Genomic DNA, 25497 nt, shown 5'->3' on the forward strand with positions numbered 1-25497 from the left:
AGCCTGGCCAACATGGTGAAACCCCATCTCTACAAAAAATACAAAAATTAGCCGGGTGTGGTGGCATGAGCCTGTGGTCCCAGCTACTCAGGAGGCTGAAATGGGAGGATCGCCTGAGCCCAGGAGATTGAGGCTGCACTGAGCTGTGATCTGGCCGCCGCCGCACTCCAGTCTGGATGACAGAGTGAGACTCTGTAGTTTTCTGTCAATATGCAATATGAGATATGTGTACACATATCTGTAATTCAGAATTTGCATTTATTTGTTGTTGTTGTTGTTTTGTCTTGCTTTTTGTTGTTGTTGTTTTAAGAGATGGGGTTGTCAAAGCTGGACTTGAACTCCTGGGCTCAAATGATCTTCCCACCTCAGCCTCTGGAGCAGCTGGGACTACAGGCACAGACCACCACACCTGCCTTAGACTTCGTATTTATTTTTTGAAAATTTCAATGGCTTCAAACTCCTCTTGTGCCTAGGAAGGCCTTGTCTGTGTACCTACACTCAAGATCCTATGATTCACCTAAAGGGAGATGATAGAGGGAAGGTCATTTTTACCACATGCAGAATCTTATGTGCCAGGCTTGGCCAGGCTTATACTCCCAGCTGGATTATAAAGGAGTGAAACTAGTCCCCTACACGAAAAACTATGCATGCTTTCAATAGGGCTTTTTTCAGTACCTTTAGCCTGATTACTGTATATTCACATTTATGAAAACATCTTGAGTTAATGCAGCCCCTTAGTCCCTTCCTGCTTTGGCTATTTTCTTCTATCAGTGGGGGAAGGAGCCATTTTGTGACAACCAAAGAACAAAACCAAACCAAAACAAAAACTACATCTGGAAAACATCCTAATGTGAAGAAATACACATTGAGGATCTGGAAAAAAAAATGACCCTTAAAAAAGAAACACCACGTGCCATTTCTATCCTATTTTAGGCCAAAGACCCTTATGACAAAATTCAAAGGGCAAACTTTTTTTGGAATGTCATGGGAGCCTGAAAAGGGAGCAATTCCTGACCTTTATGTCATTACAGGGGCAGGTTTCCATTTGCAGAACCAAGTGTCCAACTGAGGACATTAGTTATGTTGTAAGAGAAAACGGTCATACTTCAAATAGGCCATAGTTTGGTGATTGAAGGGGGAGGGTAGGAAGAACAAATCACCTCTCCTCCCCTCCAGAGAAACAGTTTTTGCTGCCTCCAGGCTGGCTGAGTGGACCTCCCGGGGTGGAGAGCCCCCAGTGAGGAGTCAGAACATCTTAGTGCTAACCAGCTAATCCATTCGTTTGGTTTCCTAATTTGTGAAATTAGAAACATTGATGTTATATCACAGGGTTGTTCTGTGGTTTAAATGAGACCATGGTTGTAAAAGTTGTTGAAAACTACAAAAATCCACAGAGATATAAGGCACTATCACTTGGACTAAAGTATCGTGATGACTATTCTCAGCTGAACCTTGAACTTAAACTTGAGGAACAGCAGACTTTAGGTATCAAAGAAGGAGGCGTGTGCAGAAGAGAAGTGGTAGAAAAGGAAAGACCAGCAGTCAACTGGCTGGAGGAAGTAAGGGATCGCCAGTTGTGGCAGAATGTACTGCAGGTGTCAGAGCATAGTGGTCAATCCAATTACTTTTTCTTTTTCTTTCTTTCCTTTTTTTTTTTTTTTTTTGAGACAGAGTTTCACCCTTGTTGCCCAGGCTGGAGTACAGTGGCGCAATCTTGGCTCACTGCAACCTCTGCCTCCCGGGTTCAAGTGATTCTCCTGCCTTAGCCTCCTGAGTAGCTGGGATTACAGGCACCTGCCACCACGCCCGGCTAATTTGTTTGTATTTTTAGTAAAGCTAGAGTTTTACCATGTTGGCCAGGCTGGTCTCGAACTCCTGACCTCAGGCGATCCACTCGCCTCAGCCTCCCAAAGTGCAGGGATTACACGCACAAGCCACCGCGACTGGCACTTTTTCTTACTGGCACTTTTCCTTCTCTTTTTCTCCATCTCCTAAGTGGGACCCCAATTTGAGGACACTTCCTGAAGTAAGGTTTGCACTACCTACACTTGCTACATTGAGACAGCTCTGCTTTGAAAAGAAGTTATTTGGATTCCTGTTTGTTCACATGCTAGATTAGCCAGTTTGAAACTAAACTCCTTCTCAATGGTATCAACTCCACTTTCCCAAATCCTCCCCCGGCAAACAAACCAAAATGTGCAACAGTTTGCTTCTAATATACAATTTAAGAATGGGTTTCTTAGACCAATATTCTGCAGGAGGAGAAGGTGAGCTTTAGATTTGGCTGTTCTGTGACTGCTACTATCATATTATTTAACTCACAGGGAAGAAATTTGATAGGAATAACACAAGACTGTGGTCATATTTGACCTTTTTCTGTGTCTGACCGTATAAACCAATCTAGTTATTTATTGCTGTGTGACAAATCATTCCAAAATGTAGTGGCCTGAAACAACAGCAGTGAGTCAGGAATTGGGAAGGCCTCTGCCAGACAGTTTTCTGGCTCAGGGTCTCTCCTCAGTCAGATGGTGACTGGACATGGAACAGCAGGGTTTGGAGGAGCTGGGGTCTGGCCAGGCATCTTTCTCTTTCTTATCATCTCAGGTCTCTCTATGTGATCAGGTAGCTTGGGCTTCCTCCTAGCATGGTAGTCTCAGGATAGTCAGACTGCTTGCATGGTGGCTGATAGCTTCAAGAGTTAGTATTCCAGCCAATAAGGTAGAAGTTGAATGATCTTTTATGATCTAGCCTTAGAAATCGCATTCTCTATTGATTGAGAAAGCCACAGTTTTGAGGGGAGAGAACATAAACCCCCATCTCTCCATGTATCAGAGTATCAGAGTCACTTTATTGAAAGATCATGCGGGGTGGGAGTTATTACTGAGGGCATCTTTGGAAAATATAATCTGCCAATCTGCCATATGGATGGACTGTAAGTAGTTAAAGGTTAAATTTTAGAAATTCAATATTTATCCCTGATACGGATACTTACATAAAATCTCTCCTTAATCTCCAGATAGCAATTTCTTTTTTTTTTTTTAACATTTATTTTTTAATTTTTATGGGTACACAGTAGGTGTGTATATTTAGGGGTTACATGACATATTTTGATACAGGCACACAATAAATAATAATTACATCAAGGTAAATGGGGGTATCCTCCAGAGAGTAAATTCTAATGTGGTAAAACAGGCAACTATTCTGATGCCTCTCCCCTACCTCCCCTTTGTATCTTAATGACTTAACACTTGTTAAACTTCCTAAAAATCTCAGGCATCCACTTGTGTTCTGCCACATGCTACTGTCCCTCAGAGAAGGATTGTGCCATGCACATGCACCTGCAGCTCCCCGAGTTCCTCATGACTTTCAGTGGCAGCTGCACCAGATACAGTGATCAGCACTCAGCATTGTCCCAACCCCTTCTTGCTGCCTTCCTTACTGGAGCTGGGAAGCTGAAAACTGCACTGCCCAGAATCCCCTGCAGCTAGGATTCCATGTGTGAGTTGGGGTCTCCGTCAAATGCACTTGCACAAGATTGAAGGTAGAAGCAGGGGCAAGGCTGTGTGTATGAGTTTCAGATGGCTGTTGTAACAAATTGCCACAATTTTACCGGCTTAAAGTGAAAATGACACATATTTACAGTTCTGGAGGACAGAAGTCTAAAATGGGTCTCACTGGACTAAAATCAAGGTGTTGGCAGGGCTGTGTTACCTTCCGGCAGCTCGAGGAGAAAATCTGTTTCCTGCCCTTTCTAGCTTCTAGAGGTCACCTGCATTCCTTCCCTTGTGGGTCCTTCCTCCATCTTCAAAGTCAGCTATGTTCCATCTCCCTGATCTTTCTTCCATAGTCACATTCCCTCTGACACAGCAGGGGAAGGTTCTCTGTTTTTAAGGACAAATAGAATTAGATTGGGCCCAACTGGGTAATCCAGGATACTGTCAAGTCCTTGAGTTAATCACATCTGCAAAGTCCCTTTTGCCATGTAGGGTGACATAGTCACAGGTTCCTGGCATTAGGACATGGACATCTTTGGGGGGGTGGATGTGCATTATTTTGCCTACCACAGCAGACTTCTGCTTCTTTTATTGTCACTGCTGGCAGCCACCTTCATGGAGTATCTGCTTTTTCTGTAGTGGCTTCCTGGCTGGCTTTTTCCTGACCATGCTAGTGGTAGTCTCATTCTGGAGCCAGTAGCTTCTCAAATCAGTGCACAGCTTCTTTTGTTTTTGGAGACAGAGTCTCGCTTTGTTGCCCAGGCTGGAGTGCAGTGGTGTGATCCCTGCTTATTGCAACCTCTGCCTCCCAGGTTCAAATGATTCTCCTACTTCAGCCTCCCGAGTAGCTGGGATTACAGGCGTATACCACCGTGCCCAGCTAATTTTTGTATTTTTAGTACAGATGAGGCTTCACCATGTTGGCCAGGCTGGTCTCAAACCCCTGACCTCCAATGATCCACCTGCCTCGGCCTCCCCAGGTGCTGGGATTACAGGTGTAAGCCACCGCGCCCGGCCAGTGTATAGCTTCTTGAGTATAGGTTAGGCAGTGACTCCAGTAGCCCTGTTTTACAATGTACTTTTCTTAGGTGTTCCAAAAAGCTCAACCTAGAGTGTGTTTCCTTATCCTTCAACTTAGAGAGCGTTTGGTTGGCCTTCCTGACCCAACAATCCTGTAACCCATTTTATTTTATATCTTTTCTGCTGAGTAGATTCTATTCTCTGCAACTGAGCCCTGATGAATGTTGGATCACCTGTGGGTGTCCATCACCTCAGCTTCATCTCTCTTTTTTTCTAAGCTCCACTTATTTCTGAGGATGATGCATCACCGAGACAACTCTAAATTAAACGAGAACTTGGGAGGATACAGATCAAATTGGCTAAAATGCTGCCAATAACTTTATAAACTAAAAATATGGCACTGCAATTCAAGGGTAACAGCTGCTAGTTATCTTGGAATCTTCATGTAGGATAGGTTAACCTTGAACCTCTGCATATCAGCAGGGCACCTAGTGTGAGCATACATTAATTGGAAGGTAGACTGTCACAGCGAAGGCCAAAGCCAAGTCATTCCAGGACTTCATATGTAGCAAAAAGTAGAGAAATCAAGCGTCATACTGGAATTGACCTCTTGGGAGTTGCACTAGCTCCAGGAGCTCCAGGAAACTGTCACTTTGAATTTATTTCTCCTAGTAGGAGGAGGAAAATCACGTATACTTTTAGCATTTCTCTGCCTTGCTTTTGTATTTCTCAGGTACTCTCCACACTTTCCTGCCCTTGCCTTCCTTCCAAGAGCTCTCCTGGAAGCCAAGGTCAGAAGGAGACAAGCTTGAAGAGAATGGAGTCATTGTTTCTTCATTTAACATCCAAAACAATTTGTTTGAGAAGGAAGAGATCACTTCCAGGGGTAGAAGTAAAGGCCAATAACATTAAACCCAAAAGTGAAGACGCAAATACACGAAAGGATTAAAAGACACTGTTGTTTTTCTGTACATAAGGTTGGTTTTCGGTATGGTCATTGGCCAACCTTGTTCTAGTATCATCATCATTAATAGTAGCCTTGTTTCACAATTGTTCTTATCTGACCTTCCTTGCAAGACATGCCTTTTGACTGTCCCTACCTTTCCTACCTTCAGTCTTGATCTTAAATCTAGGTTCACAGGTAGTTAGTTAATAGTTGATACCTACCATTGGGTAGGCAGCATGCAAGTCCCAAGGATATAGGAACAAACAAAACAGACCCTCTGTGCCTTCAGGAAGCTCACAGTCTTCCTAGTCTTTTTGTCTGGTAAATAGTCCCTTTTCCTTTCCATTTACCTGTAATCTTAGAATAGGCACATGAATGAAATCTTCATTGACTACTCCAATCACAGCCTTCTGCCTTTGACCTCTCATAGTCCTTTTCTCTAGGGTGACTGTGTGATTGCAACACTTCTGAGTGAAAGGTGGTGCTATTAATAATTATGCTGCAACAACAGGTGTGTATGGGGCAAACCAGGACATCCAGTCACCAATAGCACACTATCCAACTCAATTGTGCTCCTCCTACTTCTCCACCAGACTGTGCTCCCTAGAAGGTCTAATCAATATCTTACACTTTTTCTTTTTCTTGAGGGTCTCACTCTGTCACCTAGGCTGGAGTACAGTGGCATTATCTCTGCTCACTGCAGCCTTGACCTTCCAGGCTCAAGCGATCCTCCCACCTCAGCTTCTGGAGTAGCTGAGACTACAAGCATGCACCACCATGTCCGGCTAATTTTTCTTTTCTTTTTTTTTTTTTTTTTTTTCTGTAGAGATGGGGTTTCACCATGTTGCCCAGGCTGGTCTCAGACTCCTGGGTTCAAGCGATCTTCCCACCTTAGCCTTCTAAAGTGCTAGGATTATAGGCATGAGCCACCGTGCCCAGCCAATATGTTATACTTTTATATTGAATGAGGTGTCTAACTTTGTCCAGACCTTAGAATAATTGCCCAGTAAACACATGCTTAAGTTGAAACAAAAGTGGGATTCTCCTAAATTATATAACATCACAGACTTGAACTTGAAATCCACCTCAGAATTAAAAATGATTGCGAATCAGTTTTAGAATGCTAAACGGTGTAAAGAATACTTCCTTTGAGACTCCTCTCTCCTTGGTCTGGTAGAGAACTCATTTTGATCTAATGGAACACAACATAGAAATATTGCACCTCATTTGCTTTCACTGTTGAAAAAAATCTAATTTCCTATTTAATTAATGTAATGAACTTGTGAAAACATTCATCTCCTCCACACAGCACTCATCAGTGTCATGTAAACAATGCACAATAAAATAAATTGGAGCAGCTTCTTTTCTTCATAGTGTTCCGGGTTTCCTTAGAGGGAATTAAATCCAGCACACGGCCATGTGTAAATGATCTTTTTTCTAGATAGCCTGCCGCACTCAGGAAAACATGTATTATTTTTAGGGAATGTTTCCAACCTAAGTGATATGAGTTTACTGTGATCAAAAAGCAAAACAAAACAAGACAAAAACCTGGACCATGAACCTAGAGAAGAAGTTGGTGGCTGCAGAGAGGAGACACAGAAGAGGGAAGAGGACATGTGAGGGTTTCATGCTTAATTCACTGGAGATACATGATGCATTGAGTGATTTTGTTCAGTTGAATCAACTTGAAGGTTTCCATATGCATAACAGTGAGGTTCTCGTTTTCAGGGGGAAAATCTTGTTTCAAAAAACTGCTTATAAGTAAATGAAATGAAGAAACGAAGCCAAAAGAAGGGCTCCTTCCAGATGAAAAGGCATATGCTCATGATCATTCTCCTTTTCTGAACAGATCTTTATAATAATCACATTGCGGGGTGTTTACATGACAACTGCTTTATGACACCATTCTACACCTAGGTTTGCCTTTGGGGAGCCAATTATGAGTGACTGGGCTATCTGTACCTCCTCTCCCCACCCCCACCCCACCCCAATTCCCTTGCTCCATTGTCTGTTTTCAGCTGTTATTCTTTTCTGGTTGAATGGCCACAAACACAAGCTGTCTATCTCCCCCAGCGCATGGAGCTCAGCTTGGCAGATGAAAATAAGCCTGGTAAAGGAGCTGTTCACAAGCACGAGGCGCTGCTCACAGGACCACCGGTGCAGGAAGCCCAAGTAGAAAGTCAAATCTGCCATTGCCCTGAGGGGCACCCATTGTGTAAATAAAACGGATTTTCACTTCTATCACCACTTCCTCCCAAGAAAAGCAAGGAACTGTTTTTCGACTTCTGACTTCTTTTCAGAATGAAAACAGATAATCCATTGAATGCAATAAATGATTAAATAAAACTCTGGTTTGCAAACCCTTCAACCCAAGGGACTGTTGTATGTACAATTCAGCCATTTAATATAAAATCTGAAATCTGTGCTATTCACCCTGCACAGTTGCCTTTGTCTATATTTTAGTCTCCTGACAGAGGGGTGAACCAATAATCTGTGGATTAACACAAAATGTAACAGAGAAGTGTCTTGGTTATACTTAAAAGTGGGCATGTGGTTGGTATCACAGTTGGGCTGTGGGGTTTTATCATAGTAGGGGTGTTTCCACTTTAGTGACCTCGGATTTAGGGAAGGACACTTGGCAGTCATTAGCAGGGCCCCAGGTCAATGGGTATGAATACTAAAGAGAAGAATTTTTATGCAAGTTTAGCTAACAAGATCCACAGATATAAATATCTCCCTCCACCCGCCCCCAGCCTCCTTGGCTTCTCCAGGTCAACCTTGGGTGGGTCCCTTCTCTGCTGGAAATAACTTCACTTTGCAGTTAACAAAAGGAAGGAGAGCCATTTCTGGAATTGTGTTTGTGTAATCAGAATTCTATGCACCTCCCTAGTGCATGCTTTCGGTTTTCCTTCTCTCTAGCTTGGTATTTCTTTATATTTATACTGACGATAAAATATTCAAAGCGAAATCTCACATTAGAGTGTCAGAGGAAGAGAAAAGCAACAGCAATTGGGGGGTCCTTTGGAAAAACAACATATGCAGTATGTTTTTGCTAAACAGATTCTCCAATGTTCAAGTTTTCAGATGTTTGAATGCAGTAAATTTTTGGACAGGCAGATGCATTACCTTCCTGGGGGAAAAGACACAATTTGACACTATTGCAACTGAAGGGGTAGCTAGCACAGAAAGCTAATCCTGAGTGCTGGGAGATGGGGGCTTCAGATAGGGGAGTTCCTCAAGCTGCTGTTACCGTAAGTTGGCACATCCCTGCAGTTTGTTCCTACAGAAGGATAACTACTGATGCTTCCTAATTAACCACTGGAGAATAGCCATGATGGTGCTGGTTCTCGGAGAGTTCGTGGCTGACATCCCCTGCTTGTGACAGCAGCTAAAATACAATTTGATGAAGGTAGATGGTGTGAGTGGGCAAGCTCAGAGGCTGGTCCAAAATGGCTGGAGGAGCAAGGGGAAGAGGGGAATTGAGTGAGTGGGAATACCCGGGTAGGGGAGGGAAGGAGGTGGGTACACTCTCAGAGCAAGACAGACCCGATAGAAAACAAAAGGGAAGAAATGATTGTGTGTCAGGTAACAATCGGGCAGACGCTCACACAGGATGCTCAGTCCCGTAAAAATGGCCAAGTACAATTTCTTCAGAATGGGGGCAGTGATTAGTCACAATCCTAGACCTTCTACCAAGCGTGTGGACATAAGAGGGTTAGGAAGTGGGGAGCAGGGGGGAAACAGCCCCAACATATATTTTAAGACAGTCATAACTGTTTTCCCAGATCAAAAGCTTGAACATTTTTCCTCAGTCACTCAAGCAACATGTAGATATCTCCAAGACAAGGACCTAGGAGCCTACCAATCTCACTCTGCGCCACCCCCGTCCCAGCAGAATCAGCCCGGTTCTCCTGCTTTTCCACTTGCTCTCTCGCTCTCCAGGGAGCTGTCACTTCTCACAGCGCCTCTGCCACCTTAACACCTGATGACTTCTGCTTATCTAATTTCAAAATGCACCTACTCCCTTCGAACGTGAGGGGTTTCTATCTGCTGGCCACTGCCCTGTGAGAGGGAGCTAGAAGGTTATCGTCTCGGGCAAGAGAGCTGCACATACTCCGCTTGACCAGCCCCCTCCCATGCCACGGACACCTGCTAGGGTGCTCCTGTCCTCAGGTGCATCCCCTCCTCCCATCTTTCCAGACACAGGTTGGCATCAAAGCAACACATTTTTTCCTTTCTTGTCCCTCTTCCCAATTCTCATCCTCCCATTCCACCTGGCCAATTTGGAATTCAGACACGGTTAGGAACGAGCTGGTTCATAGTCCAGCTCTATCGGGCAGCCCGGGGGCAAATGAAGACCCTTGAGACTGCCATCCCAGCCCGGAGCTGGATTCCCCATAGGCTCTGCGAGTGCCGAAGTCGTTCCGTGCCAGGGGGCCACCCAGGACTCCCATCTGGGGGCGCTCGCACGCACATCCCTCCCTGACTCCCGGGGCCCGGCGCTTCCTCGCCCCAGAAATGTCCCAACCCCGGGCAATGCTGTGGGCCCCTCTAACCTTGGCCCGTTCCTCCACTCCCCAGGGCATCCTTCAGTTCTGCTTGCAAAAAGTGCGCGTGCCCCTTTCGCTCAGCAACTTCCCGACCGTACCCTGTGGGCTTCAGATGCCCGAACCCACCAGGGTGGTGGAAGCTGAGGACGCTCCAGTTTCAACGGCTGCTTAGCATGCAACGCTCATTCAAGTCGAGGACACCCCTCCCCACACAGACCTCACCGCGTTGTACGCAAAAGCAAAAAAGGAGAAATGAAAAGGTGAACCTACCTAACGACGACGGCTCCTTGTCATGTCAGGGGCACACTCAGGGTTCTCTGGCATATAAAAGCCTCCGCACCAATGCAATGCCCGGAGCTGCCCGCACCTCCGGCTTTGCAGACAGCCCGAGCTGGCTCACTTGGGTGAAGGGGACCCCGGGAGGCAGTCGGGTGGACGCGAGCTGTCCCCAGCGCCGGCTGCCCTGCCGCGTCCGCTCGCAGCAGCTGCTGCGCGCGGGGTGAAGTTGCGGGGCTGGCGGGCGCGAGGGTGGCGGAGCGCGGAGCGAGAGCGGCAGAGCGGGCGGAGGGGCGGGAGCCGTGAGGACGGGGAGGCGCGGCGCGGGGGCCGGCGGCGTCACTTGTGCTGGGAGGGGAGGGCGGGTGGAGACAGCTGCTTGACAGCTACTTCAGCCCAACTCCAGGAGGCTGCGCTTCGGTGCCTGCTTCCAGCTGATCGCCCGCACGCCAAGATCCTTTGCAAGAGCTGGCGCGGCAGCTTTGCAGCGATCCGTGGAATCGTGCCGGGGAGCGAGCCCGGTGGATCCAGCGCGCTGGAGGGAGAGGGCAGAGGAAAGGAGCCGAGGCAAGGAAAGGCCCTTTCAGCTAACCTTTTGGGATCTTTCATACAGGCTGGGCTGTGCATTGAAAAAAAATGAGGCGGTGGTGTATGGGGTGGGGCGGTGTGGGGGTGAGGTTGGTTGCCCACCGCAAGCAAGGGTTGTGCTGGAAAGCCCCGCTGGGGAGGGCTGCTTTGTAGGGCACTCTCTCTACCGGGGCTGCTTTGGACACAGCTCTCATAAAGAAGGCAGAAAGAGAGTTGTTTTTTATTTTGTTCTGGTGGATTTGAATGATAAAGGTTTCCTTTGGGGAAAGCATGGGTCTGCCTGATAGACAGACATTCCCAAAAAAGGGCCTTTTGGAGTGGAAACTGTATGGAACTGGGAGTCGACAAGGACCCAGGGAAAAGGTCCTGACTCAGTCTCCATCCTTACATAGGGATTCCCTGCTATGCCTCAGTTTCCTCATCTGTTAAGTGATCATAATGAATAAATTGTGTATTTAGAATATGTTAACTAGAATAGTACCACAAGACACATCCACTCCCTCCCACACCACTTGAGATTCAGTCACCTTGTGAAAGGATCAGTAGTAATCAGTGAGCTGAGACGTTAGCTGAAAGGGAACATCCTAGGTGTGTCAACATGGGAAACACCCACATCCAGTCGTGGTCTGGGCACTGCATCCTCGGGCTGGAATACAAGTAGCCAGAACCATCGCCTGATAAGCTGTGTCATAACTCACCTAGGAATACAACAGAAAGGGCAAAGTCGGCTTGATCCCCAGAGAGAACGCCCAAGAGCATGCCTTGGTCACCATGTCTTTGCCTTAGACCATGAAGAGTGGCCTGAGCAGTTCCTTGGCCTGAGCCCTCATTACAGCTTCTACCCTCCTTCCAACCTACAAAGTAGTTTCTGACAGCACTTAGTCTCCTCATGTAGGCATTCCTTTGGAGGAGAAAATGTGTTGACCACATGGCATGGATATGTCAGGCAGCCTGGCAAGTTATTTTTCATATGTTTTTAATATTGGGATTCTGGTCAATACATGAGTCTCCAGAGAGTTTCGTTGACTTGAGTCTGTCCTTACACTGCTGAACACTACTGTTTATCAACTATCTTATATTGTAGGCTCCAGAGCAGACATTTTACAAGCATTGTATCCTTTATTCCTGATTATAATCCTCCAGCAGGTGTTATCATGCCCATTTTATAGATGGGGAAACCAAGATTCAAGAGACTTCACATGACTTGTCCAAGATGACACAGGTTAACCAACTTTAGATACACATGCAAAACCTGGGTTTGGACACCCACAAACATGGGCTATGATGATACTATCCTATCCCAGATCCTCACCCTTCAGAGGACACAACTAAGCTGTGCCTGGACTCCTGAGCTGCAGAAACTGTGAGATCATAAACATGTGTTGCTTTAAACGACTGTTTGTGACAAGGCATTATGCAGCAAGAGATAATGAAAATATATACACCACAGAAAGAATCATCTTTAAAAATATGACCTGTATTGTGGTCACTCTGCTGCTTGAAACTCTGCTGCTTGAAACTCTGCTTTGGTTCCCTGTTTGGAGTATAGAGCAAAAGCCAAACTCCACACCAATGCTTACCAAGCCCCTCCCAGTCCCTCCAGCCTCACTCGTGCCTCTCTCTTTCTCCTCTCAGTTCCTTATACACTCCAGGCCACTTCACAGAGAGGCCTTCCCTGACAACATCTTTAAGTACATCCTTCCCCCACCAGTTATTCCCTTTCTTAATGCCCTGTGTTTTTTTTATAGCACCAACTGTAAATTGTAAAGACTTTATTTGCCTCTTTGCTTATTTCTTGTCTTACTAGACTGTGAGTTCATAAGGCAGGGACCATCTCTGTCTGATATACGGTGTCCCCAGCACAGAGCAGGAGCTCCATATTGAATGAAAGATGGATCAACCAGTCATTCTGAAGCACCCCTTCACTCTTACATTGATCCTTTTATTTCCTTTGCCAGCCCCACCCTGCAACTTATCTGCAACCATATAGCTTTTGCCCATTTCCAAATAGCCACATCTATTCATTAAGATCCAGTTTAAATACCTTAATCTGCATCCATTTTTCCAAGTTCCCTTGCCCCCTGCCTTTTTTTTTTTGCCCTTTCATTTCAGAGCTTTTAGAGCACCTTAGTTTACTCTCCAGATGCCTAGGGCCTTCCACCTTGTATCATGCCTGTTTGTGTAGAGATGGATGGTTCCAAACATTTCTCTATTTACTGGAGTCTGGAGAAAGAGACCTGGAAAGAAGTACAAATATGCAGTAGAAGTTTGGGGAGAACTGGGTAAAGCGCTACTGCAGATTAGCACAGTACTGATGGTCTCATAGGATGAATCTGGAGGGAGAAGGGCCTGACACCCACCCTGGAGAGAAGTCAACTGTATTTCCCCACCTTCCCACTCCCATCACCTTCCTGACTCAGGAATGGCACTGTTGTAAGTGCCATTTTTATGAGAGGGAGGGGGAAGAGGATGAAAAAAGAGATGAGGCAGACGATGTTAGGTACTTTACATTATCCCACTGAAGCCTGTCATCTCTTTCCCATAGCTGCCTCCACTTGAAAGATAAGACTACTGATACTCTGAGAAGATGAACAAGTAACTTCCTGATGATCACAAAGATGAAGCTAGTGTTGAAAGTCAGATGTGATTCCAAATCAAGTGCTGTTTTTACTATAGCACATTCCACTCCCACCCCCAACTTCCCCTATTGGGCTGAGGGGTAGTTATCTTGCTGAGGTTTGGGCATGACGGTGGGCATGACATGAGTGTGTGTGTATGTGTGTGTATGTGCGCACATACAGAGCAGAGACCAGAAAGAAGCATGGAGTGGCTCCCCAAGCTGCTGCCTTTAGAGATTCCATGAGGTTGCCCCACTCAGCACTGTGGATTTAGGACTGAAGCTCTAAACAGGAATGAAGAGGGCACAGTGATCTGTGTCTCCCCTTGAGCAAGCTTCCTTAGGAAGGGAGAAGAACGTGTGGAGTATGGAAGATGAAGGGCCAACGCAGGCCTGAACTGACTGCATTAGACAGGAAGCTCTGGCAATTGGGATCTGTCCTGGGTGACTTTGTAGACCCCACAGTTCCTCCCACAGAGTGCCTCCAGAGAGCAGGTACATGTGTGACTGAGGGACCAGGCAGCACAGATCTAAACAACCACGACACACTGTGTATTGGATTGCCTGATCCAAATCCCAGAGATTAAGGTCACATAACCAAATAAAAAGCCCACACCAGGTCTCCTAGAGCTTAGTCTAAAGGTCTTCACACTGCTTCTCCAATCACTGCTCCTGCTGTGGTCACCAAAGTCTTCATTCTTGGGTAGTTAATTTCTGCTTGTGCCCATTCTCTCTGTTATAATGCTGTTCCCTTCCTTTTAGGTTCTTACTAACCCTTAGGCAGGATTCTTTATCCCCAAAACTTCACTGAGCAGAGCACTAAGATATCCCGGCTGGGTCCTTTTAACCTCATCCAGGGAAACAGTGAAGCCTAGAGCTTGACAGGCATTGGGGGTGGGCACCCCCACACCCACCCATGAGACACTTGCATTGCTCTTTCAGGCCAATGAAAAGGAATGGTTCTTTCCAAAGAAGAAATCGTTTAATACAAGTCAGGGTGTTTCCCCCCCTCACATATAAATTTTAAATTGAAAACACCCCTGATGGCCGGGCACGGTGGCTCATGCCTGTAATTCCAGCACTTTGGGAGGCCGAGGTGGGTGGATCACTTGAGGCCAGGAGTTTGAGACCAGCCTGGCCAAAATGGCGAAACCCCGTCTCTATTAAAAATGCAAAAAATTAGCCGGGCATGGTGGCAGGTGCCTGTAATCCCAGCTACTCAGGAGGCTAAGGTGGGAGGATCACTTCAACCCAAGAGGCAGAGGTTGCAGTGAGCTGAGATTACATCACTGCACCTCCAGCCTGGGTGACAGAGCAAGACTTTGTGTCAAAAAACAACAACAACAACAACAAACAAAACAAAACAAAACAAAACAAAAAAGACCCCAAGTAGTAATAATGGCTATTATTTCAAGAAATAATTGAGTGCAACCCAGGTGCCAGGCACTCTGCTAAGGGCCGGAGGTAAGCCCAGTAGTCGTGAAACCTGCCTTGTAGAGTCTGGCGATGAGGACAGTTGTAACTAAGTGGGATGGTGAATTACGAACGAGGCAGCACTATGGGTGCTATAGGAACTGTGATTATTTTTTATGCCATAAAACAAGGTGTTTGAACTTCAGCAGCACTGAAAATGGCCTCTTTTAATAACTGAACTGTAACCCATTCTCCTCTCATGAGCACTTTTTAAGTCAGTGTGTGGTTGAAGAACGGACTCAGCCAAACAAGTCTTATTGTTCTTACTGTCATCAATCAATCCTAGTAAATACACAATTCATCAGAAGAAAGCAGAACAGCAGCCAAAATGCAACCAATTTAATTCCCTGACTTAGAGCTTCACATATGTAATAAAGAACTTAGACCATGCCTGAAGAACCACTGCCGTTATGAAGTGACGTCGGTGCTCTAGGTCTAATCAGAAGGTCACTTAGAGATTTGGTTGTACCTACCAACCCTTTATCTATCTATCTATCTATCTATCTATCTATCTATCTATCTATCTGTCTACCACATAATTTTTTCTGCATTCCCTGCAGAAATAAAAAACCATATTTCTGTATCTACCTGTGTCTATTGTTCTGGTGAATTTTGGCTTCTATTCTTACAGGTAACTAGTCCTAGCGACAAGTAAGCAGATACAACAGAGGTCTAATTTCTCTTTATAACTGTGATGCTTCTTATTCATATGAACAGCAGATCTAACAGCCTTAAAGGTCTTTACTGTTATGACCTTTCTCTTTAGGTACTTGGCCACCCAGATCCAAGGCCAAAATATGGCTTGGAATGCTGCCAGTTCTAAGATTTTTGCACTCCTTTCTAATAGTATAATCTTTTGGCCTCCACATTGCTCATGTCTATTGAATTCTTCATTTGCTGCTCTGACCAATCTTTCTCCCTCTCTCTGTATTTTTTTTTTTTTTTGAGATGGAATCTCGCTCTGTCACCCAGGCTGGAGTGCAGTGGCGCGATCTCAGCTCACTGCAACCTCCACCTCCTGGGTTCAAGTGATTCTCCTGTCTCACCCTCCCAAGTAGCTGGGATTACAGGCGCCCGCCACCACTCCCAACTAATTTTTGTATTTTTAGTAGAGATGGGGTTTCCCCAGGTTGGCCAGGCTGGTCTCAAACTCCTGACCTCATGATCCACCTGCCTCGGCCTCCCAAAGTGCTAGGATTACAGGTGTGAACCACCACACCCGGCCCCCGTCTCTCTGTATTTTTGATTTGCCAGCTTATGAAGTGCATAAGAATCAACCTGGGAAGGAATTTAACATGTAGATTTTTAGGTCCCCCTCCTTCCCCAGTGTCGTTTTAACAAGCACACTGATGGTTCTGGCACAGTCATCTCAGAATGCACTTCAGGAAACACTGGTCTGAACCAAGTCCAAATAGGCATCCAGCTCCCTTGGCGCTGCAGTTGGTTCCAGAAGCCTTCCCAGCTGCATCCCCGCCACTCTGCCATGCAGGCTCTCAGCTCTGGCTCTTCTCACCCTGCATCCAGGTAACAGCCCTGGAAAAAGTCCTGGACTCAGAGTCGATGCCTGGGTTCTATTTTAGTGTTGCCAATAGAGAACTCAGCGGCCTTTATGGACCTATGTCCTCATCTATCAAATGAAGGGTTTGGACAACCTGATCACCAAGCTTCTTTTGGCTCTAACATTTGACAATTCCTGTTTCCACCTTTTTCCTCAGGCCATTCCTACTGCCTGAAAATTCTCTGCTGAGCCCTTGCCTATCACTTTTTCTCCTACCTTTAATATTTGGCTCTAAATATCCTGCCTGGCCTATGAAGCCCTGTTCAAACATTACCTCCTTCATGACACTTTCCTTGGCCATCTGTGCTCTACCTGAGTCCTCTTGTAAGTCATCTGTCCTCTGAGTGCAGACTCAATCACACATCTTCCTTTTGTTGTAGCTATTTAATACACTTCTCCTCATTGGTTTATAAGCTCTGCGATGTCAGGAACTACGTTTTGTGCTGCATATAGGATAGTAACCTCTATATTAATGAGTATAGAGGATAGCCAATAAATATTGACTAAATGAGAAATGAGAGCATACACTATCCCTGCTGGTTTCTGCCACCTTTTCCCCTGGAAAAAGAACATAACAAGCCTGCATTTATTGGTGTCTGAACTGTACCTATAGAAGCATATTTCAACCCGACAAGTGACAGCTGGGTCTTGCTCACCGCTTTCTGAACTGCTGAGAGAAAGACCCTGTTATCCTTTGCTGGTGTCTGGCACCCATGATAAGGTTCTCAAGAGAGTGGACATCTCAGGCTGTTTCCTCGCCATTGTCACACATATCTGCTTGCACAATGAGAAACTTGTTTGGCCAACACCCTTAGCATTTTAGTATGTCCCAAGAATGAATGTCCCGGAGGTTCAGAAGTCAGTCCCCTGTACTTGGGCAAATTATCCTAAGCCTAAACCTCCTCTCCACCCCCACTTCTAGCTTCCACACCAAGTGACCTGTAAGGCTGCATGGGTAGACAACAATCAGTGAAATGTTTACAGTTGATGGGAAATAAAATATTCTCTAAATATAGCAGTCTCCTGCTCTCCAGAAACTTGAGATTGGATTTCTCATATATTATTATTATATTACATATAGAGATCATTTTCTGCAATAATATAACCTAGGCCAGCAGTTCCCCCAACCCTGTTCTTGGTTTCAAGACCCATTGATACAATACCATAATCTAGAATAGCCTTTTTGAATTTTTGGTCCCAAGACCATTTTATGCTTTTAAAAAATATTGAGGACTTTGGGGACCCCTTGAAAGGGTCCTGGGAAACCTCATGAGTCTTTTGTTCACATTTTGAGAATCAGCGATCTAGACTGACAAAAATGTTGGCAAAATGTTAACTTTACAAATTCGTATAGTTCTAAACCCTATAAGCTGAAAGTAAATGGCATACATTTAATCACTATGTATTATTGCACAAAGATATTAAAATAAGTATAACATGATTCAAAGCAGTTGTAGAAGTGATTGGAAAGTATCAATATCTGTGTGTAAGCACAATGCTAAGTACTTGATATGTAGTAGGCTTTTTTTTTTCTTTTTTTCTTGAGATGGAGTCTTGCTCTGTCACCCAAGCTGGAATGCAATGGCGCAATCTTGCCTCACTGCAACCTCCACCTCCCGGGTTCAAGTGATTCTCCTGACTCAGCCTCCCGAGTAGCTGGGATTACAGGCATGTGCCACCAGGTCTGGCTAATATTTTGTATTTTTAGTAGACACGAGGTTTCACCATGTTGGCCAGGCTGGTCTCGAACCCCTGACCTTGTGTTCTACCCGCCTTAGCCTCCCAAAGTGCTGGGATTACAGGCGTAAGCCACCGCACCCAGCTGTAGTAGGCTTTTTTAAAGGTTCTAAGTTGACTTTCACTTCACAGTATCTTTCCTTTTTCTCGCATGATCAGGGGAAACATTAAAAGAAGAGATGTATCTGTAAAGGTCCTCCAAGGTGATTTATTTATTCTGTGTCCCTGGGCCTGATGCAGTCCCTGGTTTGCAGGTTATCCCATGTTGCCCCTTTCTGTCCATCTCCATCTTCTCTCTCCTGGAGGGTTCACCTGTAGGGACCACGTCAGTGGCTGCCCTGTGATGTCCAGGTGGGTCTGGCCAATGGGGATCCCCAACAGGAGATGAAAGTGGGGTGAGAATATGCATTCCCTGGCCCCTCCCTATGAGGTCACCTTGGGCCCCAGTATCCCCTGCATCTGCATCCCCCTTGTAACTCATCTCATTGTAAATAAGCTTCCTTGAATTATTCTAACTTGAGGGAGCCGTCAGCTTCCTGACATTGGCTTGATTGATAATCACTATTCATTACCTATTATTGAAAATTTTAAAGTATCTGCTTTTATCCAGTCATTCATATTTTAAAAATATTTCTTCTTCAGGTAGCTCCTTTAATTTAATTTAATTTTCATTTCTCTTTCCATTGTAGGCCAGTGATGTTACTGCATGTAATCCTGCTTAATTCTTTTCCATTTCCCTGCCCCCACCCATGCAAAGATCTTCCCAAAGGTTTAGTTCCTCCCTAATTCATAAAGTTGGGACCATTAACTTCAGGAGGTAATTTTAGGAGGAATTACAGGCCCAGAAGCCCTATTGCTTAAAACTTTGTCACTGACTGTTAATCTTCAAAATCTTCATGGACATTATTTTGGAGCTTAATTTATATCTGGAACTGAGGTCTCAGTAAGGTTAAATGAGCTGTCACTACTACTCAGGCAAAGCTAGAGAAAGCTCTAGAGAGTCTCAAGGTAGCTTAAAACACAAGGGAACACACTCTGAAGCCATAACTGAGGCTCCTCCTGGCTGTGCTCTATTCCTTTCTGTCATACTCCTGCTCCTAGGCTCTGAATCCAGCTGCATGCTAAAAAGGCCTGTGCCTCCTCTGTAAGCCTGGAAACCATTAGATACCCTAGCTAGCTCCAGGGTCTAATGCCTCTTTCCTTCCTAAGTCACTCTTTCACAGCCTGCACCTCCCCCAACTAACACACATTTTATGCAAAATCAGGATACTGGATACAAGATTCATCCCCATGGGCCCAGCAGAGTTTCACTTTGCAGAGGTGAAAGTGGAAATCCAACTCCTGCAGCACAGCTTGCTCAACCCACAAACCCTTCTTTGGTAGCAGGAACCTGGCCCCACTGCCCCTCTTTCCTTCTCTGCTCACATAGAATCCACATCCCTGGCAGCTTTGGAGAGGAGCTGTGACAACAGGATAGAGTGCTGTCATCCTCCATAATTAGCCAGGCTAGCAAGACTGCTGTAATATCACTACGTTGACAGTGCTCTTGCACCTAATAAATTATTCACGCCACCGAAGTGTAATCGCTGTCACGTTCAAAATAGGTCATTCACGCTAAGGCTGCTGGAGGTGAAAATTTCACAGCAATGGTAACAAATCCAAGAGCTTTGGTTTAAGCAAATCTCTAAAGAAAGTGGCTTCTCCAAGCAATCCCATATTAAATATCTTTTATTGAATCCCGGCTATGTTTTCATTAGCAGCAGCAAGAGGAGACTGAAACAGCTGTCTGCTGGCAGGAGTGAGAGTTGGGGGATGGCAGGCTGTATTTCAGCCTCTTCCTTTCCTGACCCTCCCCCAAAGAGCCTCAAGGGGCTGCTTGAGGAAGATAAATGTGAACACCTGCTCTCGTTTGTTCTCTGCACACAAGACGATGGCTAAGTCACAATGAGGATAAGCCCTGAACATCTAGAAGAGCAAACGTACACAGGCCTCTCTGAGAAGTGCCTCTCTGAGAAGTGCCTCTCAGCTGTGGGGTTTGCATTCATGGAGGAATTCAAGTTCAACAGCTGTAGGCCGTGTGCCCCTGCATTTCATATCCTAATTCACAGACATTCGAGCCTCTTCACCACTGAGAATACACTTGCCCTCTTGTCGGCAGTAGATACTATTCGACTCTAGTGCCTGGTGGAATACAAATATTGGACTGGCGATTTTGGTGTTTGGAGAGTTATTGGTGTTGTTACTATGTTATTTTAATGGTTTTTGAGGACTGTCTCACAGAAGGAAGAACAATTATTCCCCAGAATTAGAATAAAGAGAAGTGATTGAAGATATAACCTGTGGGATTTGAGTTAAAATAAAAGCAAATGTGGTGCCTGCTAGCTATTGACTGTTAAATGGATGTGTGACTGATGGAGACAGATAAATCTCCTTTGGAGGGGAAAAGGGAGGGAGCTGAGCACTGGGGCTGATTGCTTGCCAGCCTTCTGTTAGGAACATAGACCAAACACCTCTTTAGGTCTCCTCCAGCTGAGATTCTATGAATGTATGGCCTTGGAGCAAAAGGACAAGAAATGCAAGCATGTGAACTTGGTATGCCTAGCACCAAATGCAGGAGAGCATGTGAAGATAAAGCATTCCCTGATGCATTCCCACAATTATCATGTTTATCAGAACACTGCTTCCAAGGACGTTAAGCTCTCAACTTCAAACATTCACCTCCAAGAAGCCTGCTCAGATTATTCCAGCCCTTTCCCTCTAATCTTTCCCTAAATTGCCCTTCAGTGTTCTGAACAGTTTGCATTGTATTATTGAACTCATGGTCTTATGGAACACACCATATAGGTTATATAGCCCAATCCCTATAAGCTAGAGATAAATCTATGGATAATTTTCTATTATGTATATGCTGCTTTATAGGCAACATTTCAACAACTATTTCCTGAATGTTTGCTATTCTGAGTACTTAGAATGGGACTTCATGAAGTCATCCACAATTTATATGTATACCATAAACTTAACTGTCCAAAACTGGACTCCTGATTCCGCATCACAGCAATACCCCTCCTCACCTTAAGTCTACTCCTCCAGCAGCAGTCTTCATTTCAGTAAAGAGCAATGTTATCCTTCCAGATGCTTAGGCCAAAGCCCTGGAATCATCCTTGACCACTTTTTCCCATACCCCCAGTATTCAGCCAGTATCAGGCCAGGTAAGGATCCCATGAGCTCTTCTGGAATATGTCAGTAGTCTCCTAACCTGCCTTTGCCCCTATTCCCCCATCTTTCTTTCCAAGACAACAGTCAGAATGATCCTTTTGTAAGGTAAATCAGATTGCATCACTTTGCTCAACACTGGCCAATGGCTCCCCATCTCATAGAGTAAAAACTCAAATCCTTACAGTAACCTATAACGCTTTACAGGAGCTGAACTCCCCAAAACCTCTTAGATCTCTCTCTTTATTTATTTATTTATTTTTTTTTGAGGAGACAGAGTCTTGCTCTGTCACCCAGGCTGCAGTGCAGTGGCATGATCTTGGCTCACTGCGGCCTCTGCCTCCTGAGCACAAGCAGTTCTCCTGTCTCAGCCTCCTGAGTAGCTGGGACTATAGGCACGTGCCACCACACCCAGCTAATTTTTTTTTTTTTTTTTTTTTTTCAGTAGAGACGCTGTTTCACCATGTTGGCCAGGCTGGTCTCAAATACCTGATCTCAAGTGATTCTCCAACTTTGGCCTTCCAAAGTGCTAGGATTACAGGCGTGAGCCACCACGCCCGGCCTTAGATCTTCTACCATTCCCTGCCTTGCTCACGTTGGTTTCCTTACTATTCCTGGAACACTCTCCCCAGACCTCCATATGTTCAGACCTTGACTTCAAACCTCTGGGCATTTGTCAGTAAAGTCCTCCCTGACCACCATGTCCTATTCTGCCCACCCTGCACTTAATTTTTTCCCATAACACTTATCGCCCCCACCCCACCCCGATGTACTGTATTTTTATAGGCTTGCCTATTGTCTGTCTCCCTTCTCTGCAATATAACTTCACAAGGCTGGGACTTTGTTATATTCATTGCTGCACCCGAGAGCCAGAACAGAACTGAAACAAGCATGTGGAAGACTTTCAATTGATATTCTTTCTTTCTTTCTTTCTTTTTTTTAAATTTGAGACAGAGTCTCACTCTGTCACCCAGGCTGGTGTGCAATGGCGCAATCTCGGCTCACCGCAACCTCCACCTCCCGGATTCAAGCAATTCTCCTGCCTCAGCCTCCCGAGTAGCTGGGATTACAGATGTGTGCCACCACGCCCAGCTAAGTTTTGTATTTTTTAGTAGAGACGGAGTTTCACCATGTTGGCCAGGCTGGTCTTGAACTCCTGACCTCAAGTGATCCATCCTCCTCAGCCTCCCAAAGTGCTGGGATTACAGGCATGAGCCACCACGCCTGGCTGATATTCTTTAAATGAATAATAATTTAAAAAAACCTTATTTATATCCCTAAATAGCTCATAAGCTCCCAAGTGAGACACATCTTCTAATTATGCTATTCATCTCTAGAGGAGCCTCAGTAACTGCTAATCTCAAAGTATTTTTGCAGAGTTCCTAAAACTGATGCCCAGCTACGAAGAAATTAGTAGCAAGAATCCCATACGTAACTCTCACATATGCTGTTATCAAGGAAACAGTCTTTCTAAGATTGTATCAGATATGCTTAGCCTTGGTCAGCGTCAGCTCCCTAGAACCACTCTATCTTTTGTGGAAATTCAGTTCCCTACTGTTAAATTTACCTGGCTCAAGAAAAAGCAACTGCTCTGCAGATCCTCAGGAATTACCTGGTACTTTCCTGTTTTTTTTTTTTTGTACCCATTCTGAACTCTTTTTTTAAAAAAAATGTGGTAAGGGGCCAGGCACGGTGGCTCACATCTGTAATCCCAGCACTTTGGGAGGCCGAGGCAGGTGGATCACTTTGAGGTTAGGAGTTTGAGACCAGCCTGGCCAATGTGGTGAAACCCTGTCTCTACCAAAAATACAAAAAATTAGCCTAGTGTGTTGGCGTGCACCTGTAGTTCCAGCTACTCCAGGAGGCTGAGGCACAAGAATTGCTTGAACCAGGTAGGCAGAGGTTGCAGTGAGCCAAGATGGTGCCATCACACTCCAGCCTGTGCAACAGAACAAGACAGTCTCAAAAAAAAAAAAAAAGGTAAAATACACATAACATAAAATTTACCATCTCAACTGTTTTTAAGTGTATAGTTCAGTAGTGTAAAGTACATTCACACTGTTCTGCACCAAACTCCAGAACTCTCTCATTTTGCAAACCTGAAACTCTATGCTCATTAAAGCAATTCCCTACTCTCTCCTCCCCACAGCCTCTGGCAACCACCGTCTATTTATCGTTTCTATAAACTTGATTACTCTTGGTACTTCATAGAAGTCGATTCATACAGTATTTGTCTTTTATGGCTGACTTATTTCACTTAGCATAATGTCCTCAAGGTCCATGCATATGGTAGCAGGTGTCAGCATTTCATTCTTCTTGCAGGCTGAATAATATTCCATTGTATGTATATACTGTACTACATTTTGCATGGGTGGATACTTGAGTTGCTTCCACCTTTTGGCTATTGTGAACAATGCTGCTATGAATATGATATACAAGTATCTTTTCAAGACTCTGCTTTTAATTCTTTTGGGTATACACCCAGAAGTGGAATTGTTGGATCACATGGCAATTCTATTTTTAATTTTTTTTAGGAACTGCCATACTGTTTTTTGTAGTGGCTGTACCATTTTATATTCCCACCAAAAGTGGCCAAGAGTTTCCTAACTCTTTTCAATAGCAAGATTTTTCTCCCCTACAGCAAGTTAGAACTGCTCAGAGGCTGGGCGCAGTGGCTCACTCCTGTAATTCCAGCATTTTGGGAGGCTGAGGTGGGTAGATCACTTGAGGCCAGGAGTTTGAGACCAGTCTGGCCAACACGGTGAAATCCCTTCTCTACTAAAAATACAAAACATTAGCCGGGGGCGTGATGGCACATGACTGTGGTTCCAGCTGCTTGTGAAGCTGAGGCATGAGAATCACTTGAACCTGGGAGGCAGAGGTTGCAGAGAGCCAAGGTGGCACTACTGCACTCCAGCCTCGGCGACAGAGTGAGACTCTGTCTCAAAAAAATAAAATAAAATAAATAAGTAAATAAATAAAGAACTGCTCAGAAATGCCTCACAGAGCTCAACATTCCTGCCTCTTGTAATGCGTAGCAACCAGGAGCCATGTGGCCCCTCCAAATGTGCATGGGTGTGTGTGGCAGTGCTTTTAGCGCTCTCCTGTTGTGTCTGTTTTGAAAAGGCTTCCTTGTTCTTGAATTAACATGCAGGCTGAGCAGACACACGCTGGTCTGCTTTACAGACATGGGGCAGTTGGCAAGAGCCAGCACTATTTTGGGATGATCAAAGCTCTGCTAATCCCATGTAATCTCCTAACGTAAGGTAATGCATTTCCAATTTGTGGTTTCTTTGGGATATGCTCCCTGAGGCCTGGCACCATCACTCCTTGGTAAATTGGGACTTGCGTGTGTGTAAAAGCCAAAAAGACAGTTTTGAGTCATGCTTGCCTATCATCCATTATCATTCATTATGGTTAGGTCTAAGGGCTTCAGATCTTGGAGATGTGTGAACTCGAAGCATCACATGTGGGAAAGAAGTCCCTTGAAATGTTGCAGAGGTGTAAAGAGAGAAGACTCCTTGGACACTTGCTGTGTGCTATCTTCTTTCACCTGATTTACTGTTGGGCTGAGAAAAGATCCTTAGTCTTACGGTGTTTCTCCTTTTATAGGATGTTTTCTTCTGTTCCCTCCCCAACCCAAGGCATTCTGTCTCAGCTACCAATTTTTCATCATCTTTCCAATTGGTATTACAGAGCAATGTAATATAATGACAGATATTCTTTTTAAAAGAGTATTAAAATAACCATAAGAAGAGATAAGTCCCTTCCTACATGGGGTTTTAATAATGATAAGACCCTCTCAGCAGACATGAAAAGGAAGAAAGAGATGATACAAAAGGGGAAGAGGAAGAGAGGATTATAAAACTCTCAATGACCTTAAGATTTGGAAGTTGATGACATAGACTAGAAGTTGACAGGCTTTTTCTGTAAAAAGCTAGATAAATATTTTAGGCTTTGTGGGCCAAGTGATAAAAATGAGGAAATTTTATAAATATATATAACAAGAAAGAAAATAAAATTTC

The 25497-nt window shown here is 44.8% G+C and overlaps 1 protein-coding gene across 11 annotated transcripts in view; it reads right to left on the minus strand.

Annotated features, from left to right (window-relative positions):
- Positions 1 to 25497, minus strand: part of RIPOR2 (RHO family interacting cell polarization regulator 2) — a 236046-nt gene that overhangs the window by 92665 nt on the left and 117884 nt on the right. Inside the window, exon 1 of one of the 11 annotated variants that reach the window (XM_054490709.2) lies at positions 10281 to 10557. The exons of the other annotated variants lie outside the window; for them this stretch is intronic. The gene's annotated coding sequence lies outside the window, so the exon portion shown is untranslated. Of the gene's footprint in view, positions 1 to 10280; positions 10558 to 25497 lie in introns of those variants that run through there. 11 annotated transcript variants of the gene reach the window in all.

Source organism: Pongo pygmaeus, chromosome 5 (assembly GCF_028885625.2).
Source record: "Pongo pygmaeus isolate AG05252 chromosome 5, NHGRI_mPonPyg2-v2.0_pri, whole genome shotgun sequence".
NCBI classification, from domain to species: Eukaryota; Metazoa; Chordata; class Mammalia; order Primates; family Hominidae; genus Pongo; species Pongo pygmaeus.